Source organism: Eleutherodactylus coqui, chromosome 8, assembly GCF_035609145.1.
Source record: "Eleutherodactylus coqui strain aEleCoq1 chromosome 8, aEleCoq1.hap1, whole genome shotgun sequence".
NCBI lineage: Eukaryota > Metazoa > Chordata > Amphibia > Anura > Eleutherodactylidae > Eleutherodactylus > Eleutherodactylus coqui.
The window spans coordinates 105,534,565-105,548,814 of NC_089844.1; positions in this window are offsets into that span (position 1 = coordinate 105,534,565).

Below are 14,250 nucleotides of genomic sequence, written 5' to 3' on the forward strand. Positions count from 1 at the left end.
ATTGACACTTTTGGGGATGCAGCCCCTTCATCAGAAATGGTTGGGTAAAGTACTAGTGCAAGATTGGAAGGGTAGTGCAGTGGTAATAGTGCCCACTCACACTCTGTAGATACAAGCAGAAGACTCAGCACAAGCTAGGACTTGTCACATCCAGAGGTGTGAGTGGTGCCTGGTCCTCAGTGTCACGTGGGGTGCTTTGGCATCTGATGCTGGATGCTACTTCCCTCAGCAGGTGACAAAGAACAGCTCTGCACCCTCCTCCTGCCATGAGGCAATGAAGTTGTGACAAGTACCAGCTTTCCAGCTCTGTCCCTACGGGGGGCTCTGCCGCTGATGAGTGCAGCCCTGGGGGTCTACTCTACACAGGACAGTAGTGCCCTGGTCTTGCCAGCTACACGAGAAGGATGATCTGAGGCAAGGACAAGCCTCTGAGCCGGCACTCACATGGCAAGTTTCTGCCAACAGCTCTGTCTTACCCTATAGCTCCCTCCAGCTACGACTGTGGACGGGTAGCACCTCATTTTCCGTAAAACAGAAAACTCTTTAGTTCATAGTCCTAGGAGAAGTCGCATCACCCTTTTCTCCTTCTCCATGAATGATAAGGGCACTAAAAATATATGCATCATAATAACATGCAGTATAACTAACTTGAAAAATTTAAGCAAACATCATACACATCAGAGCCGCGATTCTACTCGTCCACATTTCCCGTTCCCATTCAAGTTCATAGAATTCCCGCAGCACCTATGCAGCCACATATTTCAGCACCCGGAGAACTTTTTAGACCTTCAGTGAAGCACCAAGATGAATTTTAGTCATCACATAACTTCTATTTGAAGGCAGCAACAATGTTAATGAGATGTTGGGTGTGTAGAGGTGCACGTCGATGTATTCCCCACTGTCATCGGACACCATCATATCTACTATAGCATAAAAAAAAATCACAGTTTGAGTCATGCATATTAGTGCAAAATTTATTGAAGCTTTAATGTCACTAGAGATGAGCGAGTATACTCGGTAAAGGCAATTGCTCGAGCAAGCATTGCCCTTAGCGAGTACCTGCCCGCTCGAGACGAAAGGTTTGGGTGCCGGCGTGGGGGAGCGGTGAGTAAGAGAGATCTCCCCTCCGTTCCGCCCCGCTCTCCCCCGCAGCTCCCTGCCCGCCACCGGCACCCGAACCTTTCGTCTCGAGCGGGCAGGTACTCGCTAAAGGCAATGCTCGCTCGAGCAGTTGCCTTTAGCGAGTATACTCGCTCATCTCTAAATGTCACCAATCAAACTAGCAGTGATGTTTTGGACAGTGCTGACTATTATCAAGCTGATGTGTGGATGATGTAAGGAGACATATACAGTCCACTTACATCATATATGTACATCATACAGTCCCCTTACATAAATACAGTTTATTGTAGAATTTTCCTTAAAAAACAGTACATTTTTGCTTGTAGACTACCAAGAGACTGACATGGACATTTCTGCACTATAAATGCCCAAAAATAAAGCTCTTGGTTGAGCTATCTTGACAACCTCTGTTTATAAACCAGAGCAGAGTCCCACTGCAAAGAGTTGACTGAATGTAACCTAGGATTATTTTGTCACCTAATCATTTACAGTGATTGCCCAAATTGAAATTTCCTCACTCATGGAGGCCCTTCTTCCTTGGGTTCATTTACACAAACAATTGTCCTGTGCAAGTTCCGTCTGATTTCAATATGGACGGAACTGTGATTGTTCTCAGTAAGAGAGACCAAGTAATCTTGTAAATATGATACAAGATTCACAAGCTCACTATTACATCATGTATTTTTGTTAGCCATTAAAAGGTATCATATTTACTTGATTTCACTTACTGAGAACAATCACATTTTGCTCTACTGGCTAACACGTGCCAAATCTTTGTTTTCATTATACCTAATGGAGGATACCAGAATGTACTGTACAAAAATGGAACTGAAGCATCTTCTGAAGAAGTTGGCACAACTGGACAGCGACATTTTCTTTCTAACCAGATGCAAAAAGGAACATCTAATTCCCAAAGGACTCTGCCTGAAGAATCCAACTCTGCACACTTACAATACTCATTATGCACAACGTCTTTGCTACAGGACTTCTGAGAGACTGCGGAACCACCTTATCCACGTCTTCTACAGCAACAAGAATAAGGCCCTTGTGGAGATACAAACTTTAAGGAATACACTTACATAGGACGTGAATCGAACCACGGTACCAAACCTTTGTTTTTATTATGGACAGAACTCGCATGGGAAAATAACCATTGATTTCAATGGGTTGATTTACATGAGCAATTTTTTGCTTGCACTGAGATGAAGAAATTGAAGCATGTCCTAGTTTTGAGAGAGACTCACTCATTATTTCCTATGGGAGCCAAAAAGAAAATCGCATCACGCTCATATGTGAATGACATTTTCATGCTACTGTGATGTCGGTTTCTATTTCTGGAACAACATGAAGTTTTATGAGTGTGATATCAGTCTGAGTTTCTCGGACCGATATTGCACGTACCCATGTAAATACAGGATGTTCACATGTCCCTGATTTGCTACATATTTTGGTACAGATCTGCAACCCATTTCGCCCATTTAATTTGAATTTAATTGAAAGGCGCAATCAGATGTAGATCTGCACCAAAATCCGCAATAAAATCTGCAGGAAATCAATGACCTTTAGGGCAGCTTCAGATAACCGTATTCCAAAATATGCTCGCTCCTGCGCAACTATTTTGCAGAATGAGTGCATTTTGCCCCACTCTGATTTAAATGGCTATTAAGTCAAACAAGATTCTGGTGTGCGTGGATTTGCGTAACAGTTTGTGCATACCCATGTGTACATATGTGTTCATTTTGCACCTCCAACAGACCTCTATGGCGCTCTTTGGTGTGCAAATGTGCACAAAATAGAGCAGATCCCATTCTTTTGTGTCCCAAGAGCCGTGCACACAAAAATAAAAAGTGAGAGTGAACACGTTGAAATCAATGGGTTCTATTGTCCACGTTTTACATGCTGGATTTTCCTGTGCAGAAAACACGGCCGTCTGAAGGAGCCATTAGGGTGACTTCATATGCAGATTTGTTGCAGAGATTTCTGCGACTGTCCCACTCAACTGAATGGTTTAGGGGTCCTTCAAACGACTCCTTCATAAAAATTGTGTGCGCAATGCGCAGAGAGCAAATCCCATTGGTTTCAATAGGTTCATTTACCCTTCCTTTTTGTAGTGTGTGTGAAAAAAAAGAACATACTCTACCAAAAGGTCCCATAAAAATCTATGGAGGGGGGTGGGGGTGGGGGGTATATAAATTCTCATGCAATACCCAAGATGATGCGCAAATTACAGCACACAACTTTGGGGAAAAGAGCACACCTGGACCTCATTAGGCTAAACAGCTTTTTAAATCAGGCCGGGGATGTAGCGCACATATATGAACAGGTTCTGCATGCGCAAAAAAGTACAGTACATTGCACTGACATGCATGCAAATCAACCTTGTTCATAGCGCAAGTATGTTGCGCTGAAGCATGCGCAATTCGCATACGCTTATCTGAAGGAGACCGTAGAGGAATCCACATGCTTGCTGCCTAAAGCACCCCAATGTGATATATGAAACCAATTTTCACTGCTGTGTGTGAATTTCCCCTTAGGCTAATTTCACATGGGCAATCGTGATATCAGCTGGTGAAACCTGGCCCGATATCGTGCTCATGAATGTGTGAAATCCCCACGGATGTGAGGCGTTTTTGTGAAAGCCATGCTGGAGGATCGCCGAGTGTTTCCCATTGTTTTTAATGGGAAACCTTGCATGGCATTCTGTGCACCTCGCACGCCATGCAATGTTTTTTCTGGCCCCACTTAGAACAGATCCGATGCGGGGAAAAATTGCTTATGTATAAGACCCTATTCAAAAGAATGGGGTTCATATTCGTGCAACATTTGTGTGTCTTGCAACGCACAAATCTCGCATGATTTTCTCAGCGGTGTAACATAGTAACATAGTAACATAGTATGTAAGGCCGAATGAAGACAATGTCCATCTAGTCCAGCCTGTCTATCCTACTGTGTTGATCCAGAGGAAGGCAAAAAACCCCAAGGCCAGAAAAGCAACTCTTTAAATTCCTTTATAGAAACAGCACTTCTGTATTATTATCAACTGTTTCAGTAATGTTCAAAAAAGATAGGATCAGGATATGTTTAATCTATAAAATAGTCACCGCAGCTATTCATATATATTCATGGAGATCCCTATGCATGGCAGATTTTTTTTGTCTGGCTTTACACGATAAAACGTCAACCATGATTTAATGCAGGAGAAACATTTCATACTACACTGTTTCTGATCCTGCTTATGTCATTGACACATTATTGTGCATGCCCTGTGACCTATGGTCATATGGATTGTACATGCCTTCTTGCAAACAGCTGCTTCTAGATCTTGCAGACACAGCGTACAGCTGCAAGCCCAAGGCAATAATTGATGGACAACATGACCAACCCCAGTCTGAGTTTTGGTAACAAGCATAAAGGTTCTTTATTCAGACATTTGAAAGAGCAGGATATGTAATTTTCACAGATATGTAAAGTAATGCAAACTTCTGTAGACCTGCGATAAAGGGAATATTTATTCAAATGCACACACATTAAGGACCATTTGAATGAGGAACACCTAAATCTAAATTTTAAATTAAACGTAGAATTTGGAAAACATTTTAAAAATTGATAAAATAATATATAAATTCACATATAAAATATTAAAGGGGTTGTCCCGCGATGACAAGTTAAGTTAAACACTTCTGTATGGCCATATACATGCACTTTGTAATATACATCGTGCATGAAATATGTGCCATACAGAAGTTATATACTCACCTTCCCTGCGCTGGCGTCCCCGTCTCCATGGCGCCGTCTAATTTCAGCGTCTAATCATCCGATTAGACGCACTTGCGCAGAAGGGTCTTCTCCCTTCTGGTCGGTCCGGGCACGAGCGGCGTTCTGGCTCCGCCCCCTTCTACACGTCATTGCATAGCTCCGCCTCGTCACGTGTGCCGATTCCAGCCAATCAGGAGGCTGGAATCGGCAATGGAATGCACAGAGCCCACGGTGCACCATGGAAGAAGACCCGCGGTGCATCGGGGGTGAAGATCCCGGGGGCCATCTTGGAGGAAAAGAAAGAAGAAGTTGCAGAGAGGGGATTCGGGTAAGTAAAATTTTTTTTTTTAAATTTCAACACATCCCTTGGGTTTGTCCTGCGCTATAAAGGTCATGTAATACCTCTGTGACTTCAAATTTTATTTTTATATTATGGAGGGTACATTATTTACTTCATTTAAAAATTCTAGCAATATCATCTCCAGAACAGCTTCAATGCTGGACAGATAGAGGATATCTTTCCTAGAAATTTTCTAGAAAAGTGCCTAAAACTAAGATAATGATCCTTTTACATAATATAACAAGTGCCGATTTACACAGGTGGAGAATTGGCTTATGGGGATAAACAATTGCTGCTACGATCATTCATCCCAATAGGTCACCCCCGGTTCACATGGGGAGATGTACCGCCGATTAGAGAGCATTTTCATGCTCACTGAAACTGAATGATCAGCCAATGAACAAGCATTTGGTCATTTGTTGGCTGATTGTTGGTCCCTTTACATGGCCCGATTGTCGGGCAAATGAGCATTTAGAGGAACTTTCAGGTCCAATGATCAGCCTGTGCAAAAGAGCATTAAGTCCCCAGGGACTAATGAAAACAAGTCTGTTTCTTTAATGCATATTGTAGGGGATGGAAGGAAGGGTGGAACAAAAAAAAACGCATCCGTCAGCCCCACATAATTACTTTCTGGTAATGATGTGTGATTGTTGCAAGTATAAATGTCAAGATCATACAGTGACAAATCTATCAAATGGGATGCCTCCAAGTTTAAGCTTTTGCATTGTACGCATATGGTTCCCTTCAGACTTTTTATTATTCTCTATAATAAACAGTCCACATAGTTCCCTTTGTAATTCAACTGTGTCTGCATTTTGCAAAGTACCTTTTTTTTTTCAATGAATCTCAACATAAATAGCCAAAGTGGCCATGTACTTGCAAATATATCAGTCATGAATGCTTGTTTTGTGGAGGGGAGCACCCTATGTCAAAATGCTTCAAGAAGGTGAACTTGCCTGATTGGCTGGAATCGGCACAGGTGACGGGGCGGAGCTACGCGATGACGCGTAGAAGGGGGCGAGGCCAGAACGCCGCTGCTGCCGGACAGACCTGAAGGCAGAAGACCCTTCTGCGCAAGCGCGTCTAATCGGGCGATTAGACGCTGAAGTTAGACGGATCCATGGAGACGGGGACGCCAGCGCAGGGAAGGTAAGTGAATAACTTTTGTATGGCTCATATTTAATGCACGATGTATATTACAAAGTGCATTAATATGGCCATACAGAAGTGTATAACCCCACTTGCTTTCGCGAGACAACCCCTTTAACCCCTTCCCGCTCCTGGACGTACCTGGTACGTCATGGCAGCCTGGTACTTCCCGCAACATGACGTACCTGGTACGTCCTGGAGATAGCACGGGATCACATAAGATCCCGCGCTATCCCGCAGCGGGAGCCGGCTGTCAGTCACAGCCGGCGTCCCGCTCCAACAGCGGGGGGGCATCGGAGATGCGCCCGCCGCTGTTAACCCCTTCCCTGCCGCGATCTAAGTAGATCACGGCAGGGAAAGAGTTCACAGAGGGATCGCGATCCCTGTGTGTCTCCGGCCGGAACTCGCGATGTTATCGCGAGAGCCCGGCCTGTCACCATGGCAACAGGACGCCAGACACTGGCGTCCTGTATTGCCTGTGCCTATAATCGCTGTACAAGCGATAAGGCATGGGAGAGCAGTAGCTCTGCCATGCCTTATGACAGCGATCATAGGCACAGTGATGTAAGTCCCTCAGAGGGACTCAAATAGTATAAAAAAAAAAAAAGAAAAGTGTAAAAAAAAAGAAAAATGTAAAAAAAAAAATGTAAAAAACCCCTTTTTTATGCTTTTTCTAATATTAGCATAAAAAAAGGGAAAAAAAACTAAAACCCCACATATTGGATATTGACGCGTCCGTAACGACGTGTACAAAAAGTTGAACACGCTTTTTATTTTGTACGACAAAAAGCGTAAAAAAAAACGCTAAAAAACAGAGGCAAAATGCTAATTTTTAGCATTTTGCCTCACAAAAAATGCAATAAAAGTGATCAAAAAAGCCGTACATTTCCCAAAATGGTACCAATAAAAACTACAGCTCGTCTCGCAAAAAATAAGCCCTCATAGAGCTCCGTACATAGAAAAATAAAAAAGTTACATGACTTTGAATGCAGCTATAGAGGGAAAAAAAAAGATTTCCAAAAAAAGGGGGTTTTATTGCAAAAAAGTGTAAAAACCTAAAAAAAATATAACAATTTTGGTATCGTTGTTACCGTACCGACCCGCAGAAAAAATTTAGTGTGTCATTTATGCTGCATGATTAACGCTGTAAAAAAAAAAAAATAATCTATGGCAGAATTGATGCGTTTTCTCTCCCTGTTATCATTAAAAAAAAAAATAAAAAAATTTTACGATATTGTCTATATACCCAAAAGTGGCACCGATAAAAACTACAGATCGCCACGCAAAAAACAAGCCCTTATACGGCCGCGTCCACGGAAAAATAAAAAAGTTATGGCTTTTGAAAAATGGAGATGGAAAAATACCAAAAAATCGCTTGGTCCTCAACGCCAAAATAGGCCGTGTCATTAAGGGGTTAATACCTAGTAAATACATCCTTAGCTTGAATGCTATCCAAAACATCAGATATTGCTTATTAATTGCTTATTAACGGATTTGGACAAGGTTTTAAGATGCCACTTTTTGAGTCTGTTTAATTGTACCCTTATGTGGCAGAGCAAAAACGAGAAAACACATTCTATTAGATAGGATTATAGGTTCTTTTGATTCCTGCCCTTTTCCTAACTTTAGGTTGTTCCCTTTGAGAGTAGGCCCTAAAAAAAGCCAAATTAATTCAGATAAATCCATCATCTCTTTCCCAACTGGACCTTCTTTGAATGATAACATTAGTAAAGAGTCAAGTTCAATATCTTATTATTTACTTGATCACTATACAGCTGTCATTAGGGCCTGGAATGCGAAAAGATTACAGGTGCCTCTATGTAGGCATTGGAAGTCATTTCGAGGATTTATGTCTGCTGCCAGCAATGGGAGGAGGCGGGATGGGTGGTGCTTAACTCTGCCCCATCCTGCCCCCTCACATTGTAATCAGCCAGAGGGGAGAAGAGAAAAGGGAGGGAGTTTTGCAGTCATCCTGCTAAACTGCCTTCCACCTACCTTCTCCGGCTGATGGAACCTGAGCAGAGTAAGGGTCTATTTAACATTGTGGCCAAATTACACTTCGTGCTGCAACATTTTGCCATTATTTAAACAAAAGAGTTGTGTCTGAAACAGCCACGTGGCCTTGACATGTGAATAGACCCTTAAATAATGCTATATGTTTTTTCTAAGGATGAAACTTGAAGAGAAAGTTATAACACCAAATATGAGATCTAATTCTGTACATTTGACAGATAAAATGCCTACCTTTTGGGAGGCTTTTGCTTCTGTAGTCTTTGGCCGAATATTTCTGGTTTCTTTTTGTAATCTGCATCCCTACCATCTGGAGATTTACATTTTATTCTTGTCGGTGAAACCTTATAGACCATAGCAGCATCTAACACGACATAATGGAGTTTTAACGAAAGATGAGTGAGTCTTTAATTTTCTCTTCTCCATTGAGTCTCCAGGAGGTGAATCAGCTCAATTTCCTGTGAATCTCCGACCAAATCAAATCAATTCCATCATTCCATCTAGGTGAAGGAATACTTAAATATTCTCTTCTCCAGTAATTCCCTAAGATGCAAATCAGCCGAGTTTGCTATGAATATAAAACCCTCAAAATTTATAAGAGGGTTTTTTATATTCATAGCAAAGATATTAACTTTGCTTCCTAAACTTGTAACAGTCTTAATAATTAAAGAAGATGTATCACCTCTCCTGTCTTGTTAGTTGTAGTAAATACTTGCATTCCCAATGAAATCACAATTCTGAAATATATTTTTTCAAAACTCTACATTGTGCCGTTTTAATGATTTTTCTCCTAGAAATTTATAAATAGCCAACTGGGCATACAGTAACTATTCTCCTTGTCAAATGGGTGTATTCCTAAATACTTCTGATAATTAATGAGCACTGACTGGACAATGTCAGAGTTTGTAGGAAAATACTCCGAAGTAATAACACCCAATGGTGAATTTTTTAAATTAATTTCTAGGCGGAATAACAGATGGACGGTACAATAAAGAGTTCTGAAAAAAGATGCTCCAGAATTGTTAGAGTATGAGCAACACATTTACTAACTTAAACCGACATGTCAGGAGAGATAACAGACTTCTTTTTAAGGTTTCACCTTGAAAATATAATTATATGTATTTTCAGATTTTCCTCGCTTTATATTTCTTGCATGGAAATGACCTTTTCTTACACCATAAAGCACAAATCTTAATAGAACATTTGTGACCCACTAAAAGATTTACTTTAAAATCCACTAGATTTACTTGCACTAAATAGTTGATTTCACGCAGCAAGGTTTTAATGGTAAATAAAAGATGAAGGAAAGTAAAGGTCTAACAACTTAGCTTGGAGGAACATTTATATTTTTGCAGATACAGCTTTTTTTGCGTTGAGTGGTTTTAAGGAATCATAATGTCATATTCTTGGTCCATTTTCCAGATTAAAAAATTATAGTTCAGGCATCAGGTTGAACAGATTTGGATCAATGCACTGTACAGCTGCAGTATATTGCTTGTCTGAAGATTAAAAAGCAATAGAAAAATATCAGGAAACAGCATTAAAATGGAAGTGATAAGAAATGTAAGCATGACATGTATAGAGAAAAGACCTACTAGCTACCTGGCAGTTATAGATACTGAATCTTTTAGTAAAGCTGTGTTCAAGGAAATATTTAGTAGTGGAAATTTCTTCCATGCAAGTACAATAGTAGGTAAGCATTAGCATTCTTGCTTCCTTCATGTGTTATTGACTATCCCAGGGGCCACAATTACATTTTTCTGAATATAAAAACCAATTTGAATGTTAAGAGGACTTGGGCCATGATTTTAATGGACTGGCTTGATAGCATAAAGCTAGAATGAATTTAAAGTGTCACTCGGATGATGTCAGATGCTGCATCTACAGCCAAAATGTGCAGTTGGTAGTGAGAGATGCAGCATCAGGTGGGGCGTTTTCATTGCCTTGCAAATCCTTCAATGCTTGAAGTGCACCTGCAACTCCATAGTTTGGTTCTCTAATGGCCCATTAGATTATATGGACTTCATGGAGAGAAGTCTGTGTAATTCCTTTGTTAGTTCCTTGAGCTAGTTTTCCTGCTCAACATAGATCTGACAACATACTGTTTCTGGGGCATCTGCTTTCTTTGCTTTTCCCTTCCTTCTTCTCAGTATTAGCAGCAAGGATGGAAGGAGCTTGAACTGACAGATCAGATTGTGAAGAGGTGGGAGGTCAATTCTCATAGGTTGTACAATATCACAATGTAGATAGAGGGAAAGCGCATGCAAGACAGTTTGAAGGAGAAAGCGCTAAATCACATAAGGTCTCTATGAGTGTAGAGAGAAAGAAAATCATCAAGGGGAGAGTTTGTAATTTCCAAGAATTGTTGTCTGAAACATCATATTTCTTTTTACCCATTTTTAGTGACAGAAACACGCACTTCAACAAGCATTTAATAGAATTTAATATCTGAACATAACATTTAATATCTGAATAAAACTGCACAACTGTTGTTTATACTAACTGCATAAAATGCAAGGTTCTTAGAGCACATTTTGATCAAAACATGTGGGCCCATCCTTCATGTTCAAGTGAACTTTATGGGATGCCTTCCTAACTCTAAAGAACCTTTCTTTGGGCAAAAAGCCTCCAAAAATGGAAGGAAACCAATCGCATACCAATACATATGCAGCAAAAAGAAAAGTCAGCACTTCCAACAAATAAATTAAATGTCATGACTTATGTGTAGCATCCCATTTAATTTATTTGTTGGAAGTGCTGACTTTGTTTTTTGTTACATGTGTCTTCAATCAGGCTGACTGCCTTATCTAGGTTGACCTTTGGCAGTGGTCTCCTTGTGAAGGAGGAAACTAATGTAAGCCATAGCAAGAATTCCTTCATAGAATAATTCTTTACCCATCTAAATTATGTAAAGAAAATACTTTATGCAAGTCAGAGATTATTGCAAAAATTCTATCTATCTATCTATCTATCTATCTATCTATCTATCTCCATGGGCGTAACAATAGGGGATGCAGGGGATGCCTTGCACCCGGGCCCAGGAGCCTTAAGGGGCCCATAAGTCTTCTCTTCTCCATATAGGGAGTCCAGTACTATAAATAAAGCATTATAGTCTGGGGCTTGGTTACAGATTTTGCATTGGGGCCCAGAAGCTTCAAGTTACATCTATCTATCTATCTATCTATCTATCTATCTATCTATCTATCTATCTATCTATCTCATATCTATCTATCAATGGATGTATGGATGGATATATATATATATATATATATATATATATATATATATATATATATACAGCGTCCGAGGAGTAGGGCCCACAACTGAGGAGACAGCAGGGTAAAGAAAGGCCTTGTCACAGGGCTCTACCATCTCCTCCCCTAGGGATAGCTTGGGACCCGACCACTTTATTGCTGGGGAAAATCACAGGGGTAATAACCGGGGTTACCTTAAATCCAGTTGTCACTTAAGTCTGGTTGTGATGCCACCATTCTGTCCTATGTGGCAAATCTTCCAGATGAAATAAAGTAGTCCACACAGAGGTCAATTTTCTGAACAAGAACTGGAAACCTTGTAAATTCCAATCCAAACAAACAGTCTTGGTACAGATATGATAAGCCAGAGTGGTGTAACAGAGAGGATTCCTGGGGTATTCAGATAAATCACAGTCCAAGTTATCTGTGTAATCCCGCTCCTGGCAACATTCTCTCTACCGGTCCACACTCACTCTCTTTGTCCTCTTCTCTCTGTGAAGCGGCTTGTCCTACTCCCAGTGCTCAGTAGCAGCACTGAGGTCTTCCAGGTAGAATAGGCCCAGGCCGAGCAAAAGGAAGTTGCTTGGCCTCCTCCATTCTCTCCACACAAAGACCGATGTGCAGTGTCTGTGTGGCTCACTCACTGTCAGACCTCACTCTTCTTCTCTGACTAACCAACTTCTCCTTTCTTGCATTCTCGCAAACACATACATATAACACCCTCACATGACCAAGAAACGATACACTGAATACGATACATTTTCCAGACAAGACAGAACGGACCAGACATTAACCCTCTCAGTCCTGCAACCATCCAATCCACAGAAATCAAATGCACTCCACAAACAAGACACTGACGAAACAATGGCATGAGACAGACATATAACATTATGCAGGGGCCCTATTAACTCTAGGCCAGTATATATATATATATATATATATATATAGTCATATATATATATATATATATATATATATATATATATATATATATATATATAGTAGCATTTGCAACTGGCTGTTAGCAAAAGCTATAAGCAAGGCTATGACGATTATTTCCTTGTCAGATACATGAGAGCTAGAGGGGGCAGCAGAATCTGAGGCACACAGATCTCACATGCAGTATGTATTACTAGGAGGCTCAAATCTTTTGTGGAACTAATCTAGGGGTGCTTAATCATTAGCACCCCTGCGAAGTAAGTCATATTTATAACCATACAACTTCATTTCTCAATATATACTCCTGCATCATCCGTCCTCTTCCGAAACACAGGAGCGCTGGTTAATTTTCCTTTTTCACACTGGTTCATAGCACAATTACGTCACACTATCACAAGCATTTCTGTCTGTAGCCTATAAATTATCTAGGGAGATTATGTGTGAGAACCACGAAAAAACTTTTCATATCCTAGCTTCTACTACATGACATGAAGATGGGGTAGTGGAAGAACGTGATTTTCGGTTTCACTGAGTATCATTAGTCTTTATAGGTAACAAGCTAAAGAGTAAAATTAGAATGTTGACTGCTGCATTAAATCCATCGTTCTTTTTGGATGAGATACAAATAATGAGCATAAACTCTTCTTACCATCAGGTTTGAATAACAAATTTGCAAGGGGCATAAGAAAATAAACAAATGTATAAGTCTTCAAAAATTGAGGTTGTTCAGAAAGCTAGTAACTAGTTTGTTACAAATGAATAGGGTCAGGGAAGAGACGAATGGTAGGCAGAGTAGGCTGCCTCCTAGGGGGCCTTTTATATGTGGCATAATTTATTGGTTTAAAAAATAAGAATAAATGAGGGAAGGATCCAGGAAGGACCCTTGCAGATGTCAGTGGACTTTAACCTACTTCAAATATTTGTTGGTTAGCCAGCTGGACCTTCATAGAGGGATGTCCAGAGCGATGAAGAGAAAGTATGTATTAATAAGAACACTAAGCCTCATTCACACAGTTGTATTTGTGCTTCGTATTACGCATGTATAACCCATTTTATAGACCAAAATTGCCCATTGAAATCAATGGTACATGGGTATTCACTGTGTATTTATGCATGAAGGCAGGAGAAATCTATGGGACCATCTTGTGTTTTTTGTGCTTGTGAAAAATGTAGTGAATATGTGCACAATAAAAAGGAACAAATACCCAGTAAATACTGCGTATTTCATGGACCAAAACTGCATACACCCATGTGAATACCCCCTTATACTCCTATTACACTAGCGCAATTAACGCTTGTGTAATAATGCTAATGGCCAGGCTGCAACTTGCCTCAGGAAAAGGTGAGAGCTAGCCGATAGTGCCTGTGACATAGCAGCCTTATGGTTCATGAGGAAGCAGAGCAAAAAGTGGAAATTAAGCTAATGATTGTCTATCTGACAGCTATCATGCAGAAAGTCAAGGACTGGGGATGGTACGCCACATTCTGCAACCCCACGTTGAGCGCCAGGAAAGCCTGTCATACCTCTGACCAAGGCAGAATGTTAATCTCTCCTGGATAAAAGAATAGGTTTTAGCAAGCTGTCATGATTGTTTTACTGAAAACTTAATTATGTTATAGATTTCCTGTTCATTTAGATGGGAACTTCTACTACCTCATTTATTTCTATGATTTTATTTG